An 18,506-nucleotide genomic window follows, 5' to 3' on the forward strand; every position below is an offset into this window, starting at 1 on the left:
ATATGCCATTAACAAATACATATTGTTTCTGAGTTGGGTGTTGCTATTTTCAATAAAATGGTTCAATCAATGAATTTTAAACAAAAGGTAGAGGGTGACAGTATAACACAGTGGTGGAGAATAGAGGCTCTGAAGTCAGATGCCTTGGGTTTGAGTCTTGGCTCCTTTCTCTATTAGCTGCATGACCTAGGGCAAGGGACTTGTCCTCTTTGTGTCTCAGTTTCCATTTCTGTAAAATGGGGATAATGCCATCTATAGGTTATTGTGAGGATTAAATGAACTAGAAAATGTAAAGCAAATACTTGGAGCATAGCAAGCACTCAATAAATGTTAACTAATAGTGTTATCTATGTAAGGATGTTTATATAAATAAATTCACAATTGGATTAAAAAGCCTCTTGTTAGACTTTTAACATTGCACCTACAACTCATTATGAATCTTCTCCCACAGTTTCTTGATGGAGAAGGCAATGTGATTTCATAATCTTCTCTGAAGTCCCAGCACCCAGCATTAGAATAAATACTCATTGCATGTTGGTTGACTAAATGGATGATCACGTGCCCTAATCTGAGGTTTGGAAAATACAGTCACTGAATATATAGTTCTGTGTCTCCCATTCCTTTTCAGGCCCTATGGGAGGAAGGATTTCTCTCGTTATCCTTCTGTACATAACCCAGATGCTAGAGATGAACTTTGGTGTCAGATCTGAATGCTATAATCTGGCTGCTTCCCTTTACCAGCTGCAAGCTTTCATATCCTAATTTTGTCAGTTGTGAAAAGGGAATGATAATAGCTTTCTGCAGTAATATTGTGAAGATTAAAAAAAATTACCTAATAAAATGCGTAACACAGGAAAGATGCCCAATACCAGGTAGTATTATTTGTTACTGTGTTATTTTATGTGATCTTAAGCAATCTAGTTTCTCCAGAAAAGAGGACTTTACATTAATTATGATGTGCCAGGCATTTTTGTGGGCACTGTTCACATGCATTATCCCTTTTAGTATAAGATCTAGAACCTAGAGTTTGTCCTGGTCCAGTTTCTCTACTATCTGCACTTCTAAAAGTTCTATTAGAAGAAGATGCATGCTCGTCTCCGTGGTCTCTTTTAAGCTTCCCTTTCTCCCTCCTAATGCCTATAAGCATATTTTAAAAGGTAATGGTTTGCACATGTGAAAATTGAGAAACCTGAGGCAGAGCTGATTTTTTTTTCTTTCTAACACAGCAGGAAGGATAAATAATAACCATCTGTCTAGACTGCCAGTTGAAGATTTGTGCTGGAAGAAATAGGCCAAGCTGGCTTCTAGAGATTTCCAGGTATTGGAAGAACCAGGCTTTACAGGGCTTCCAGTGGATTCTGAGTTACACAGCCAGCCCTACCATCTCTCCCCCACCCCAACTAATGACTTGAAATCAATGATCTTCAACACTGGCTGCTAAAATGCTCCCACCTGGAGAGCTTTAAAAATTACCAATGCCTAAGTGTCACGCAGACCAATTATATCAGAATCTCTAGGGGTGAGAACCCTTTGGGAATTCTAAAATATTCCTAGGTTATACTAAAGTAAAGCCATAATAGATAACAACTGACTTAAAAAATGAAATAATGTCATTTGCAGCAACATGGATGGACCCAGAGATTATCATACTAAGCGAAGTAAGTCAGGTAGAAAAAGACAAATATAATATGATATCACTTATATGTGGAATCTAAAAAAATGATACAAGTGAATTTCTTTATAAAACAGAAATAGACTCACAGACATAGAAAACACACTTGTGGTTACCAAAGGGGAAAGGGGTTGGGGCTTTCCTGGTGGTGCAATGGTTGGGAGTCCGCCTGCCGATGCAGGGGACACGGGTTCATGCCCTGGTCCGGGAGGATCCCACATGCCGTGGAGCGGCTGGGCCTGTGAGCCATGGCCGCTGGGCCTGCACGTCCGGAGCCTGTGCTCCACAACGGGAGAGGCCACGACAGTGAGAGGCCCATGTACCACAAAAAAAAGGGGGGGGGGAGGGGCAATGGGAAAGGGAGGAATAAATTGGTAATTTGGGATTAACAGATATACACTACTATATATAAAATAGATAAACAAAGATCTACTATATAGCACGGGAACTATATTCAATATCTTGTAACAACCTATAGTGTAAAGGAATCTGAAAAAATTATATATATATATGAATAACTGAATCACTTTGCTGTATACCTGAAACACTGTAAATCAACTATACTTTCTAAGAAAGAAAGAAAGGAAGGAAGGAAGAAAGAAAGAAGAAAGAAAGAAAGAAATGAAGAAAAAGGAAGAAAGAAAGAAAGAAATGAAGAAAAAGGAAGAAAGAAAGAGAAAGAAAGAAAGAAAGAAGGAAAGAAAGAATATGGCCTCATTGGACCTACTGGATGAAGCTTTTGTGAGAAGAAATATCTATATCTTGAATATCTATAAATGTCAGACATTTCCCACGTGTTTTCTTAATCTGAAGAATAACTCTGTGAGGTAGAAATATCTCCATTTGACAGGTGAGGAGACGGAGCAATAAAAGTTTCAGTTATCTGCTTGAGATGACAGAGGTAGGGTTAGGTTGGGATTCTAACCCATTCATTCACTCAACAAACATTTGCTAAATGCTTATTATGATACAACAATGAACAAGGCAGAATCTTCTCATGGAGTGTACATTCCAGTGGTGAGGGCAAACAAGTAGGTACAAAAAATAACGTCAAGTAGTGATAAGTGCTAGAAACACAACTAAAGCCAATGATGGGGGTAGAAAGTAATTGCAGTTGCTATTTTTAGATAGATAATTCAACAAAGGCCTCTATGAAGTGACACTTAAATAGAGTCCTGAGTGGAGAAACAAGGGAGAAAGCCATGCAAATGTCTGGGGAAAGATCATTCCAGGAAGAAGCTATAACAAAGGCAAAGGCTTCAAGGAAGGGAGTATTTGGTGCATTCAAGCAATAGCTGAGAGAAGAGCCTAGCTGACACGGGATGAAAAGAGAAGAGAAGTGGGTTAGATATTTGCAGAACTAAAGGGCCTTATGGGCCATGCATGTGACCCTTCATTATGCCCTTCTAGTGATATCTTGCTTTGTAGGGGCCACCCCTCCCTCATCCCAGTGCTGTGGTTTGGTGGGAATATCCTTAGTTCCAACTCCAATCTTGGTTTCTGATTCGTTGAAGACTATTTTGGTATCCCAAACACAGTCTTGTTTCAAAGACGGACATGAAACTCAGTCTGAGTCTCTGAGATGAGAGGAGATATCTGTTATAGTTTCTTAGCTAGTAAAGTTCTCTCCTTCTTGGCAGGACCTCCCAAAAGAGAGTGCTGTGAATATATGATGAACATAGCTGCCAGAGCTATTTTGCTATTGCAGGAGTGCCCAGAGCAGTTGGGACACCAACATTTAGAGGCTGAAGATGATGCCAACACCAGGTAAAGCAATCAGGGAGCCAGAAAGAGAGCAGATCTTTGATCTGACACTTGAATGGCTAGATCAAACCATGTCTATAGCTCTTGCTGCTGCAAGACTTTTAAGTTACATAAACGAAATCTCTTTAATGTCTAAACAAACTGAGTTGGATTTTCTGTCCCTTCAGTATAAGTAGTTCTAACTAGGAATTACTATGGATTTTTTTTCTTAATAAAAGGGAGGTTAAGCTCTTAGCCATTTTTCTGTGCTATCTTGAGTGACGGGCCATCAGAAAATGTTTGAGGGGATCAATGAACCTCTGAGGCTACCATCATTCCCTCCTAATTTTCCCCCATCAGTAGTCATGCTACAGCCCTGCTCCATGCTTCCTACTCTCCTTCTTTCTTTCCCTCACTTCACAGGCTCCACTGTGAAGAGATTCAAAGTTGGGGTCATATTTCATTTTTGTAAAATACTACTTTAGATCTTAGAACAAACCATGTTTGGAGGAGTCTAAGCTCTTTTGTGTTTGTCTTCATGGGAGTTTGTATCATTTCTTGGATCTGTGGTTTGAGATATTTTTATCACTTTTGGAAATTTTTCAGTCATAATTTCTTCAGATATTGCTTCATCTATACTCTCTTCCTCCTCTCCTTCTGCGACTTAATTACACATATCTTGGATAGTGTCACCATTTCCTATATGTCTCTTATACATTCTGTTTTGTATATCCCATCATATTTTCTCATTTATGCTTCAACCTGGATATTTCCTATTGAACGATATTCCAGTTCACTAATCCTCTCTTCAGCTTCTTCTATTAAACCCATCTGTTGAGTTTTTAAATTTAGTTTTTGTATTTTTTAGTTCTAGATATTCCATTTGATTCCCTTTATAGATTCAAATTAATGGCTGAAAATTCTTCATCTTATTCATTTTCTTAAACATATTAATTAGAGTTATTTGAAAATCCATGTTCTGTTTTGTATCATTCATGACCATTTCTCACTGAACATTTTGTATGGATAATTCTAGAGATTTTATGAGATGTTAATGTCTTCCACAGAGGGGTTTTTCCTTCTTTCTGTTGGTTGTTCAATTGGAATTTCAAACAATAGCTTTCAAAGAAATATTGTTTTGTATTTTTAAAAATTTTTATTGGAGTATAGTTGATTTACAATGTTGTGTTAGTTTCAGGTGTACAGCAAAGTGAATCAGTTATACATATAGATATATCCACTTTTTTTTTTTTTAGATTCTTTTCCCACATAGGCCATTGCAGAGTATTGAGTAGACTTCCCTATGCTATACAGCAGGTTCTTATTAGTTATCTATTTTATATATAGTAGTGTGTATAAGTCAATCCCAATCTCCCAATTTATCCATCACCCCACTTATCCCCTGATGACCATAAGTTTGTTTTCTTTCAATTTTTTTTTTTGGCTGCCTTGGGTCTTCGTTGCTGCACATGGCTTTCTCTAGTTGGGGTAAGCGGGGGCTACTCTTCATTGTGGTGTGTGAGTTTCTCATTGTGATGGCTTCTCTTGTTGTGGAGCACAGGGCTCTAGGTGCACAGGCTTCAGTACTTGCAGTGCATGGGCTCAGTAGTTGTGGCATGTGGGCTCTAGGGCATGCAGGCTTCAGTAGTTGTGATGCACAGGCTCAGTAGTTCTGGCTCACAGGCTCTAGAGCACAGGCTCAGTAGTTGAGGCACATGGGCTTAGTTGCTCTGCGGCATGTGAGATCATCCTGGACTAGGGATTGAACCCATGTCCCCTCCATTGGCAGGCGGATTCTTAACTGCTGCGCCACCAGGGAAGTCCCCATAAGTTTGTTTTCCACATTTATGACTCTACTTCTGTTTTGTAAATAAATTCATTTGTACCCCTTTCTTTTTTTTTGCGGTACGTGGGCCTCTCACTGTTCTGGCCTCTCCCATTGCAGAGCACAGGCTCCAGGTGCGCAGGCTCAGCAGCCATGGCTCACGGGCCTAGCTGCTCTGTGACATGTGGGATCTTCCTGGACCAGGGCACAAACCCATGTCCCCTGCATCAGCAGGCGGACTCTCAACCACTACACCACCAGGGAAGCCCCATTTGTACCCCTTTTTTAGATCCCACATATAAGCAGTATCATATGATATTTGTCCTTCTATGTCTGACTTACTTCACTCAGTATGATAATCTCTAGGTCCATCCATGTTGTTGCAAATGGCATTAGTTTGCTCTTTTTTATGGCTGAGAAATATTCCATTGTGTATATGTACCACATCTTCTTTATCCATTCCTCTGTTGATAGACATTTAGGTTGCTTCCATGTCCTGGCTATTGTAAATAGTGTTGCAAAGAACATTGGGGTGCATGTATCTTTTTTGAAATGTATCTATTTATTTATTTATTTTTGGCTGCATTGGGTCTTCATTGCTGCATGCAGGCTTGTTCTAGTTGCATTGAGAGGGGGCTACTCTTTGTTGCAGTGTGTGGGTTTCTCATTGTGGTGACTTCTCTTGTTGTGGAGCATGGGCTCTAGGTGTGTGGGCTTCAGTAGTTGTGGCACGCGGGCTCAGTAGTTGTGGCTTGTGGGCTCTAGAGTGCAGGCTCAATAGTTGTGGCGCATGGGCTTAGTTGCTCCATAGCATGTGGGATCTTCTCAGACCAGGGCTTGAACATGTGTCCCCTGCACTGGCAGGCAGATTCTTAACCACTCTGCACCAGGGAACTCCCACATGTATCCTTTTGAATTATGGTTTTCTGGGGTATATCCAGTAGTGGGATTGCTGGGTCATATGTTAATTCTCTTTTCAGTTTCTTAAGGAACCTCCATACTGTTCTCCATAGTGGCTGTATCAGTTTACGTTCCCACCAACACTGTAAGAGCATTCCCTTTTCTCCACACCCTCTCCAGCATTTATTTTTTGTAGATTTTTTGATGATGGCCATTCTGACTGGTGTGAGATGATACCTCTCTGTAGTTTTGATTTGCATTTCTCTAATAATTAGTGACGCTGAACATCTTTTCATGTGCTTTTTGGCCACCCATACATCTTCTTTGGAGAAATGTCAATATAGAGGTTCTTCCATTATTTGATTGTTATTTTATTTATTTATTTTGATATTGAACTGCATGAGCTGTTTGTATATTTTGGACATGGATCCCTTGTTTGTTGCTTCGTTTGCAAATATTTTCTCCCATTATGAGGGTTGTCTTTTCATGCTGTTTATGGTTTCCTTGCTGTGCAAAAGCTTTTAAGTTTACTTAGATCCCATTTGTTTATTTTTGTTTTTATTTTCATGACTCTAGGAGGTGGGTCAAAAATGATCTTGCTGCAATTTATGTCAAAGAGTGTTCTGCCTTTGTTTTCCTCTAAAAGTTTTATACTGTCTGGCCTTATATTTAGGTCTTTAATTAATTTTGAGATTTTTTATTTTATTTATTTATTTATTTATTTATTTATTTATTTTAACATCTTTACTGGAGTATAATTGCTTTAGAATGGTGTGTTAGTTTCTGCTTTATAACAAAGTGAATCAGTTACACATATACATATATCCCCATACCTCTTCCCTCTTGCGTTTCCCTCCCTCCAACCCTCTCTATCCCACTCCTCTAGGTGGTCACCAAGCCACGAGCCAATCTCCCTGTGCTATGCAGCTACTTCCCACAAGCTATCTATTTTACATTTGGTAGTGTATATATGTCCATGCCACTCTCTCACTTTGTCCCAGCTTACCCTTCCCCCACCCGTGTCCTCAAGTCCATTATTTAGAAGGTCTGTGTCTTTATTCCTGTCTTGCACCCAGGTTCTTCATGACCACTTTTTTTTTTTTAGATTCCATATATATGTGTTAGCATACTGTATTTTTTCCTCCTTCTGACTTACTTCACTCTCTATGACAGACTCTAGATCCATCCACCTCACTACAAATAACTCAATTTCTTTTATTTTTATGGCTGAGTAATATTCCGTTGTATATATGTGTCATATCTTCTTTATCCATTCACCTGTCAATGGACACTTAGGATGTTTCCATGTCCTGGCTATTGTAAATAGACCTGCAATGAACATTGTGGTACATGACGGTTTTTGAATTATGGTTTTCTCAGAGTATATGCCCAGTAGTGGGATTGCTGGGTCATATGGTAGTTCTATTTGTAGTTTTTTAAGGAACCTCCATACCGTTCTCCATAGTGGCTGTATAAATTTACATTCCCACTGACAGTGCAAGAGGGTTCCCGTTTCTCCACACCCTCTCCAGCATTTATTGTTTGTACATTTTTGATGCTGGCCATTCTGACTGGTGTGAGATGATATCTCATTGTAGTTTTGCTTTGCATTTCTCTAATGATTAGTGATGTTGAGCATCCTATCATGTGTTTGTTGGCAATCTGTATATCTTCTTTGGAGAAATGTGTATTTAGGTTTTCTGTCCATTTTTGGATTGGCTTTTTTGTTTTTTTGATATTGAGCTACATGAGCTGCTTGTAAATTTTGGAGATTAATCCTTTGTCAGTTGCTTCATTTGCAAATATATTCTCACATTCTGGGGGTTGTCTTTTCATCCTGTTTATGGTTTCCTTTACTGTGCAAAAGCTTTTAAGTTTCATTAGGTCCCATTTGTTTATTTTTGGGTTTATTTCCATTTCTCTAGGAGGTGGGTCAAAAAGGATCTTGCCATGATTTAGGTCATCATAGAATTTTCTGCCTATGTTTTCCTCTAAGAGTTTGATAGTGTCTGGCATTACATTTAGGTCTTTAATCCATTTTGAGCTTATTTTTGTGTATGGTGTTAGGGAGTGTTCTAATTTCATTCTTTTACATGTATCTGTCCAGTTTCCCCAGCACCACTTATTGAAAAGGATGTCTTTTCTCCACTGTATATTCTTGCCTCCTTTATCAAAGATAAGGTGACCATATGTGTGTGGGTTTATCTCTGGGCTTTCTATCCTGTTCCATTGATCTATATTTCTGTTTGTGTGCCAGTCCCATACTGTCTTGATTACTTAAGCTTTGTAGTATAGTCTGAAGTCAAGGAGCCTGATTCCTCCAGCTCCATTTTTCTTTCACAAGATTGCTTTGGCTATTCGGGGTCTTTTGTGTTTCCATACAAATTGTGAAAAAAATTTTTTCTAGTTCTGTGAAAAACCCCATTGGTAGTTTGATAGGGATTGCACTGAATCTGTAGATTGCTTTGGGTAGTATAGTCGTTTTCACAATGTTGATACTTCCAATCCAAGAACATGGTATATCTGTCCATCTGTTTGTGTCATCTTTAATTTCTTTCATCAGTGGCTTATAGTTTTCAACATATAGGTCTTTTGTCTCTGTAGGTAGGTTTGTACCTAGGTATTTTATTCTTTTTTGTTGTAATGGTAAATGGGAGTGTTTCCTTAATTTCTCTTTGAGATATTTCATCATTAGTGTATAGGAATGCCAGAGATTTCTGTGCATTAATTTTGTATCCTGTTACTTTACCAAATTCATTGATTAGCTCTAGTAGTTTTCTGGTAGCATCTTTAGGGTTTTCTATGTATAGTATCATGTCATCTGCAAACAGTGACAACTTTACTTCTTCTTTTCCGCTTTGGATTCCTTTTATTTCTTTTTCTTCTCTGATTGCTGTGGCTAAAACTTCCAAAACTATGTTGAATAATAGTGGTGAGAGTGGGCAACCTTGTCTTTTTCCTGATCTTAGTGGACATGCTTTCAGTTTTTCACCATTGAGGACAATGTTGGCTGTGGGTTTGTCATATATGGCCTTTATTATGTTGAGGAAAGTTCTCTCTATGCCTACTTTCTACAGGGTTTTTACCATAAATGGGTGTTGAATTTTGTCGAAAGATTTCTCTGCATCTATTGAGATGATCATATGGTTTTTTTCCTTCAGTTTGTTAATATGGTATATCACGTTGATTGATTTGCATATATTGAATAATCCTTGAATTCCTGGAATAAACCCCACTCGATCATGGTGTATGATCCTTTTAATGTACTATTGGATTCTGTTTGCTAGTATTTTGTTGAGGATTTTTGCATCTATGTTCATCAGTGATATTGGCCTGTAGTTTTCTTTCTTTGTGACCTCTTTGTCTGGTTTTGGTATCAGGGTGATGGTGGCCTCGTAGAATGAGTTTGGGAGTGTTCCTCCCTCTGCTATATTTTGGAAGAGTTTGAGAAGGATAGGTGTTAGCTCTTCACTAAATGTTTGACAGAATTCGCCTGTGAAGCCATCTGGTCCTGGGCTTTTGTTTGTTGGAAGATTTTTAATCACATTTTCAATTCCAGTGCTTGTGATTGGTGTGTTCATATTTTCTATTTCTTCCTGGTTCAGTCTTGGAAGGTTGTGCATTTCTAAGAATTTGTCCATTTCTTCCAGGTTGTCCATTTTATTGGCATAGAGTTGCTTATAGTAATCTCTCATGATCTTTTGTATTTCTGCAGTGTCAGTTGTTACTTCTCCTTTTTCATTTCTAGTTCTATTGATTTGAGTCTTCTCCCTGTTTATCTTGATGAGTCTGGCTAATGGTTTACCAATTTTGTTTATCTTCTCAAAGAACCAGCTTTTAGTTTTATTGATCTTTGCTATCATTTCCTTCATTTCTTTTTCATTGATTTCTGATCTGATCTTTATGATTCCTTTCCTTCTGCTAACTTTGGGTTTTTTTTGTTCTTCTTTCTCTAATTGCTTTAGGTGCCAGGTTAGGTTGTTTATTTGAGATGTTTCATGTTTCTTAATGTAGGGTTGTATTGCTATAACCATCCCTCTTAGAACTGCTTTCACTACATCCCATCGGTTTTGAGTCATTGTGTCTCCATTGTCATTTGTTTCTAGGTATTTTTTTATTTCCTCTTTGATTTCTTCAGTGATCACTTCGTTATTAAGTAGTATATTGTTTAGCCTCCATGTGTTTGTATTTTTTACAGATCTTTTCCTGTAATTGATATCTAGTCTCATAGCATTGTTGTCTGAAAAGATACTTGATATGATTTCAATTTTATTAAATTTACCGAGGCTAGATTTGTGACCCAAGGTATGATCTATCCTTGAGAATGTTCCATGAGCACTTGAGAAAAATGTGTATTATGTTGTTTTTGGATGGAATGTCCTATAAATATCCATTAAGTCCATGTTGTTTAATGTATCATTTAAAGCTTGTGTTTCCTTATTTATTTTCATTTTTGATGATCTGTCCATTGGTGGAAGTGGGGTGTTAAAGCCCCTACTATGATTGTGTTACTGTCGATTTCCCCTTTTATGGCTGTTAGTATTTGCCTTATGTATTGAGGTGCTTCTATGTTGGGTGCATAAATATTTACAATTGTTATATCTTCTTCTTGGATCGCTCCCTTGATCATTATGTAGTGTTCTTCTTTGTCCCTTGTAATAGTCTTTATTTTAAAGTCCATTTTTTCTGATATGGGAATTGCTACTCCAGCTTTCTTCTGATTTCCATTTGCATGGAATATCTTTTTCCATCCCCTCACCTCAGTCTGTATGTGTCTCTAGGTCTGAAGTGGGTCTCTTGTAGACAACATATATATGGGTCTTCAGCCAGTCTGTGTCTTTGGTGGGAGAATTTAATCCATTTACATTTCAGGTAATTATCGATATGTATGTTCCTGTTCCCATTTTCTTAAGTGTTTTGGGTTGTTATTGTAGGTATTTTCCTTCTCTTGTGTTTCTTTCCTATAGAAGTTCCTTTAGCATTTGTTGTAAATCTGGTTTGGTGGTGCTGATCTCTCTCAGCTTTTGCTTGTCTGTAAAGGTTTTAATTTCTCCATCAAATCTGAATGAGATCCTTGCTGGGTAGAGTAATCTTGGTTGTAGGTTTTTCTCCTTCATCACTTTAAATATGTCCTGCCACTCCCTTCTCGCTTGCAGAGTTTCTGCTGAAACATCAGCTCTTCACCTTATGGGGATTCCCTTGTGTGTTATTTGTTGTTTTTCCCTTGCCACTTTTAATATGTTTTCTTTGTATTTAATTTTTGATAGTTTGAGTAATATGTGTCTTGGCATATTTCTCCTTGGATTTATCATGTATGGGACTCTCTGTTTTTCCTGGACTTGATTAACTATTTCCTTTCCCATATTAGGGAAGTTTTCAACTATAATCTCTTCAAATATTTTCTCAGTCCCTTTCTTTTTCTCTTCTTCTTCTGGGACCCCTATAATTTGAATATTGGTGCCTTTAATGTTGTCCCAGAGGTCTCTGAGACTGTCCTCAGTTCTTTTCATTCTTTTTTCTTTATTCTGCTCTGCAGTAGTTATTTCCATTATTTTATCTTCCAGGTCACTTATCCGTTCTTCTGCCTCAGTTATTCTGCTATTGATCCCCTCTGGAGTATTTTTAATTTCATTTATTGTGTTGTTCATCATTGCTTGTTTCCTCTTTAGTTCTTCTAGGTCTTTTAAAAATGTTTCTTGCCCTTTCTCTATTCTATTTTCAAGATTTTGGATCACCTTTACTTTCATTATTCAGAATTCTTTTTCAGGTACACTGCCTATTTCCTCTTCATTTGTTAGTTCTGGTGGGTTTTTACCTTGCTCCTTCATCTGCTCTGTGTTTTTCTGTCTTTTCATTTTGCTTATCATACTGTGTTTGGGATATCCTTTTCGCAGGCTGCAGCTTCGTAGTTCCCATTGTTTTTGGTGTCTGTCCCCAGTGGCTAAGGTTGGTTCAGTGGGCTGTATTGGTTTCCTGGTGGAGGGGACTAGTGCCTGTGTTCTGGTGGATGAGGCTAGATCTTGACTTTCTGGTGGGCAGGTCCACGTCTGGTGGTGTGTTTTGGGGTGTCTGTGGCCTTATTATTATTTTAGGCAGCCTCTCTGCTAATGGATGGGGATGTGTTCCTGTCTTGCTAGTTGTTTGGCATAGGGTGTTCAGCACTGTAGCTTGCTGGTCGTTGAGTGAAGCTTGGTCTTGGCATTGGGATGGAGATCTCTGGGAGATATTCACCATTTGATATTACGTGGAGCTGGAAGGTCTCTTGTGGACCAGTGTCCTGAAGTTGGCTCTTCACCTCAGTGACAGAGCCCTGATGCCTGGCTGGAGCACAAAGACCGTGTCCTCCACACGGCTCAGAATAAAAGGCAGAAAAAATGAAAGAAAGAAAGAAAAAAGAAAGAAAGAAAGGGGATAGAATAAAATAAAGTAAGATAAAATAAAATAAAGTTATTAAAATAAAAAGTAATTTTAAGAAAAAAATTTTTAAAGTAAAAAAAAAAAAAAACCAGATGGACAGAACCCTTGGACAAATTGTGAAATCAAAGGTATACAGACAAAATCTCACACAGAAGCATACACATACATACTCACAAAAAGATGAAAAGGGGAAAAAATGATCTACCTTGCTCCCAAAGTCCACTTTCTCAATTTGGGATTATTTGTTGTCTATTCCTGTATTCCACAGAAGCAGGGTACATGGATTTGATTGTGGAGCTTTAATCTGCTGCTTCTGAGGCTGCTGGGAGAAATTTCCCTTTCTCTTCTTTGTTCGGACAGCTCCGGGGGTTCAGCTGTGGATTTGGCCCCGCCTCTACATGTAGGTCACCTGAGGGCGTCTGTTGTTTGCTCAGACAGGACGGGGTTAAAGAAGCTGTTGATTCAGGGGTTTTGGCACACTCAGGCCAGGGGGAGGGAGGGGTGCAGATACGGGGCGAGCCTGCAGTGGCAGAGGCCAGCGTGACATTGCATCAGCCTGAGGTGTGCTGTTCGTTCTCCCGGGGAAGTTGTCCCTGGATCACGGGACCCTGGCAGTGGCAGGCTGCACAGAGTCCCGAGAGGGCCAGTGTAGATAGTGACCTGTGCTTGCTCACAGGATTCTTGGTGGCAGCAGCAGCAGCCTTAGCATCTAGTGCCTGTCTCTGGGGTCCGTGCTGATAGCCGTGGCTCGCACCTGTCTCTGCAGCTCCTTTAAGCAGCGCTCTTAATCCCCTCTCCTCACGCACCAGGAAACAAACAGGCAAGAAAAAGTCTCTTGTCTCTTCACCAGGTCCAGACTTTTCCCTGTACTCCCTCCAGGCTAGCCATGGTGCAGTAACCCTCTGCAGGTTGTGTTCACGCCGCCAGTCCTCTCCCTGCATTCTGACCGAAGCCCGAGCCTCAGCTCCCAGCCACGCCCGCCCCAAGCCACGCCCACCCCAGCAGGTGAGCAGACAAGCCTCTCGGGTTGGTGAGTGCCAGTCGGCACCGATCCTGTGTGCGGGAATCTCTCCGCTTTGCCCTCTGCATCCCTGTGGCTGTGCTCTCCTCCGTGGCTCCTATGCTTCCCCCTTCCACCACCTGCAGTAAATTTACACACAGTAAATTTAAGACAATTGAAATCATATCAAGCATCTTTTCCAAATACAATGCTATGAGATTAGAAATGAATTACAGGGGAAAAAGTGTAAAAAACACAAAAACACGGAGGCTAAACAATACGTTACTAAATAACCAAGAAATCACTGAAGAAATCAAAGGGGAAATAAAAATATACCTGCAGACTAATGACAATGAAAGCACGACAATCCAAAACTTATGGGATGCAGCAAAAGCAGTTCTCAGAGGGAAGTTTATAGCTACACAAGCCTACCGCAAGAAACAAGAAAAATCCCAAATAAACAATCTAACCATATACCTAAAGGAACTAATGAAAGAAAAACAAACAAAACCCAAAGTTAGCAGAAGGAAAGAAATCATAAAATCAGAGCAGAAATAAATGAAATAGAACTAACGAAAACAATAGCAAACATAAAAAAAACTAAAAGCTGGTTCTTTGAGAAGATAAACAAAATTGATAAACCATTAGCCAGATTAATCAAGAAAAAGAGGGAGAGGAATGAAATCAATAAAATTAGAAATGAAAAAGGAGAAGTTACAACAGACACCACAGAAATACAAAGCATCCTACGTGACTAGTACAAGCAACTCTATGCCAATAAAATGGACAACCTGGAAGAAATGGACAAATTCTTAGAAAGGTATAACCTTCCAAGACTGAACCAGGAAGAAATAGAAAATATGAACAGACCAATCACAAGTAATGAAATTGAAACTGTGATTAAAAATCTTCCAACAAACAAAAGTCCAGGACCATATGGCTTCACAGGTGAATTCTATCAAATATTTAGAGAAGAGCTAACATGCATCCTTCTCAAAGTCTTCCAAAAAATTGCAGAGGGAGGAACACTCCCAAACTCATTCTACGAGGCCACCATCACCCTGATAGCAAAACCAGACAAAGATATTACAAAAAAAGAAAACTACAGACCAATATCACTGATGAATATAGATGCAAAAACCCTCAACAAATACTAGCAAAGAGAATTCAACAACACATTAAAAGGATCATACACCATTATCAAGTGGGATTTATCCCAGGGATGCAAGGATTCTTCAATATACACAAATCAATCAATGTGATACACCATATTAACAAACTGAAGAATAAAAACCATATGATCATCTCAATAGATGCAGAAAAAGCTTTTGACAAAATTCAACACCTATTTATGATAAAAACTCTCCAGAAAGTGGGCAAAGATGGAACCTACCTCAACATAATAAAGCCCATATACAACAAACCCACAGTAAACATCATTCTCAATGGTGAAAAACTGAAAGCATTTCCTCTAAGATCAGGAACAAGATAAGAATGTCCACTCTCACCACTATTATTCAACATAGTTTTGGAAGTCCTAGCCATGGCAATCAGAGAAGAAAAAGAAATAAAAAGAATACAAATTGGAAAAGAAGAAGTAAAACTCTCACTGTCTGCAGATGACATGATACTATACATAGAGAATCCTAAAGATCCCACCAGAAAACTACTAGAGCTAATCAATGAATTTGGTAAAGTGGCAGGATACAAAATTAATGCACAAAAATCTCTTGCATGCCTATAAATTAATGATGAAAAATGTGAAAGAGAAATTAAGGAAACACTCCCATTTACCATTGCAACAAAAAGAATAAAATACCTAGGAAAAACCTACCTAGGGAGACAAAGACCTGTATGCAGAAAACTATAAGCCACTGATGAAAGAAATTAAAGATGACACAAACAGTTAGAGAGATATACCATGTTCTTGGACTTGAAGAATCAATATTGTGAAAATGACTATACTTCCCAAAGCAATCTACAGATTCAATGCAATCCCTATCAAATTACCAATGGCATTTTTTACGGAACTAGAACAAAAAATCTTAATATTTGTATGGAGACACTAAAGACCCCGAATAGCCAAAGCAGTCTTGATGGAAAAAAAACGAAGCCAGAGGAATAGACTCCCTGACTTCAGAGTGTACTAAAAGCTACAGTAATCAAGACAATATGGTGCTGGCACAAAACCAGAAACATAGATCAATGGAACAGGATAGAAAGCCCAGAGACACACCTACACGCCTCTGGTCAACTAATATATGACAAAGGAGGCAAGGATATACAATGGAGAAAAGACAGTCTCTTCAATAAGTGGTGCTGGGAAAACTGGACAGCTACATGTAAAAGAATGAAATTAGAACACTCCATAACACCATACAGAAAAATAAACTCAAAATGGATTAGAGACCTAAATGTAAGACGGACACTATAAAACTCTTAGAGGAAAACATAGGAAGAACACTCTTTGACATAAATCACAACAAGATCTTTTTTGATCCACCTCCTAGAGTAATGGAAATAAATAAAAAATAAACAAATGGGACCTAATGAAATTTAAAACCTTTTGCACAGCAAAGGAAACCATAAACAAGATGAAAAGACAACCCTCAGAATGGGAGAAAATATTTGCAAATGAATCAATGGACAAAGGATTAATCTCCAAAATATATAAACAGCTCATGCAGTTCAATATTAAAAAAACAAACAACCCAATCCAAAAATAGGCAGAAGACCTAAATAGACATTTCTCCAAAGAAGACATATAGATGGACAAGAAGCACATGAAAAGCTGCTCAACATCACTAATTATTAGAGAAATGCAAATCAAAAGTACAATGAGGTATCACCTCACACCAGTTAGAATGGGCATCATCAGAAAATCTACAAAGAACAAATGCTGGAGAGGGTGTGGAGAAAAGGGAACCCTCTTGCACTGTTGCTCGGAATGTAACTTGATACAGCCAATGTGGAGAACGGTATGGAGGTTCCTTAAAAAACTAAAAATAGAATTACCATATGACCCAGCAATCCCACTACTGGGCATATACCCAGAGGAAACCATAATTCAAAAAGACACATGCACCCAATGTTCATTGCAACTCTATTTACAATAGCCAGGTCATGGAAGCAACCTAAATACCCATGGACAGACGAATGGATAAAGAAGATGTGGTACATATATACAATGGAATATTACTCAGCCATAAAAAAGAATGAAATTGGGTCATTTGTTGAGACCTGGATGGATGTAGAGACTGTCATACAGAGTGAAGTAAGTCAGAAAGAGAAAAATATCGTATATTAATGCATATATGTGGAACCTAGAAAAATGGTACAGATGAACCAGTTTGCAGGGGAGAAATTGAGACACAGATGTAGAGAACAAACATATGGACACCAAGGGGGAAAGCAGCGGGGTTGTGGGGGTGGGGGTGTGTTGAATTGCGCAATTGGGATTGACATATATACACTGATGTGTATAAAATTGATGACTAATAAGGACCTGCTGTATAAAGAAATAAATAAAAATAAATAGAAATAAACCCATGGAGCGGCTGGCCTTGTGGGCCATGGCCACTGAGCCTGCACATCCGTAGCCTGTGCTCTGCAATGGGAGAGGCCACAACAGTGAAAGGCCCGCGTACCGCAAAACAAAAAAAAAGGAAAGAAATAAATAGATAAATAAAATAAAATTCAAAAATTAAAAAAAAAAAAGGAATGACCTGAGGCTCTTGTTAAGTATACCACTTTCTAACCCTTCCCTTAAAGTATTATATAGTGGGTTTGGGAAAAAAAAGAAAAAGAAAAGGAAAAAAGACAAAGATTATTGGTGTATTGTGTTTTCATTTTAATTCAGTTCAAAATATTGTCTAATTTCCCTTGTGATTTCTTCTTTGATCAGTGGTTATTTATAAGTGTATTGTTTAGTTTCATAATGTTTGGAGAATTCCAAGATTTTATTTTGTTTTTGTTTTTTGATTTCTAATTTAATTTTTGGGGGTCAGAAAACATATTTTATATGATTTAATCCTTCTAAATTTACTGAGACTTGTTTTATGGATCAGGGTAGATAGGGTTTATCCCTTAAATATTTCATGAACACTTAAAAGGAATCTGTATTCTGCTGTTGTGTGGAGTAATTGCCAGTTACATCAATTTAGTTGATAATATGGTCCAAGTCTTCTATATTCTTACTGATTTTATGTCTACTTGTTTTATCAATTACTGACAGAAAGATGTTCAGTTCTCCAACTATAATTGTGAATCTATTCCTTCTTCCAGTTTTGTTTTTACTTCATGTAAATTGAAGCTATATTATTAAGGGCATGATCATTTAGGTTTGTATGTCCTCTTGATGAATTGAATTTCTGGCAATACCTCTTGATTTAGAAACCACTTTGTCTGACTTTAGTGTAACCATCCCAGCTTTCTTTTCATTAGAATTAATAAGGTATATCACTTTCCATCCTTTTACTTTCTGTGTGTCTGTCTTTATATTCTAAAGGGGTTCATTTCAGATAGCATTTAGTTGGGTCTTGATTTTTAAATGAAATCTGAAAATTGCTGCCTTTTAATTTAATTTAATTTATTTATTTGTTTACACCAGGTCTTAGTTGCAGCAGGTGGGTTCCTGAGTTGTGGCAGGGTGGCTTCTTAGTTGCAGCTCACCGGCTCCTTAGTTGTGGCATGCACACTCTTAGTTGTGGCATACATATGGGATGTAATTCCCTGACCAGGGATCGAACCCGGGCCCCCTGCATTGGGAGCACAGAGTCTTAACCACTGCACCACCAGGGAAGTCCCTGAAAATTGCCTCCTTTTAATTGATGCATTTGAATCATTAATACTTATTGTAATTATTGATATGGCTGGATTTAAATCTATTAGTTTTATTTGTATTTATTTTCTATTTGTCCTGTTAGTTTTCTTTCCCTCTTTTTTTTTGA

General features: G+C 38.3%; 1 protein-coding gene across 1 annotated transcript in view; it reads right to left on the reverse strand.

Moving 5' to 3' along the window:
• The window catches only part of LOC307064399 (uncharacterized protein C1orf87), a gene marked incomplete at both ends in the record, with an annotated part of 94,645 nt that overhangs the window by 12,909 nt on the left and 63,230 nt on the right, over positions 1 to 18,506 (reverse strand).

Source organism: Hyperoodon ampullatus (genome assembly GCF_949752795.1).
Source record: "Hyperoodon ampullatus genome assembly, chromosome: 2".
Classification (NCBI taxonomy): Eukaryota; Metazoa; Chordata; class Mammalia; order Artiodactyla; family Ziphiidae; genus Hyperoodon; species Hyperoodon ampullatus.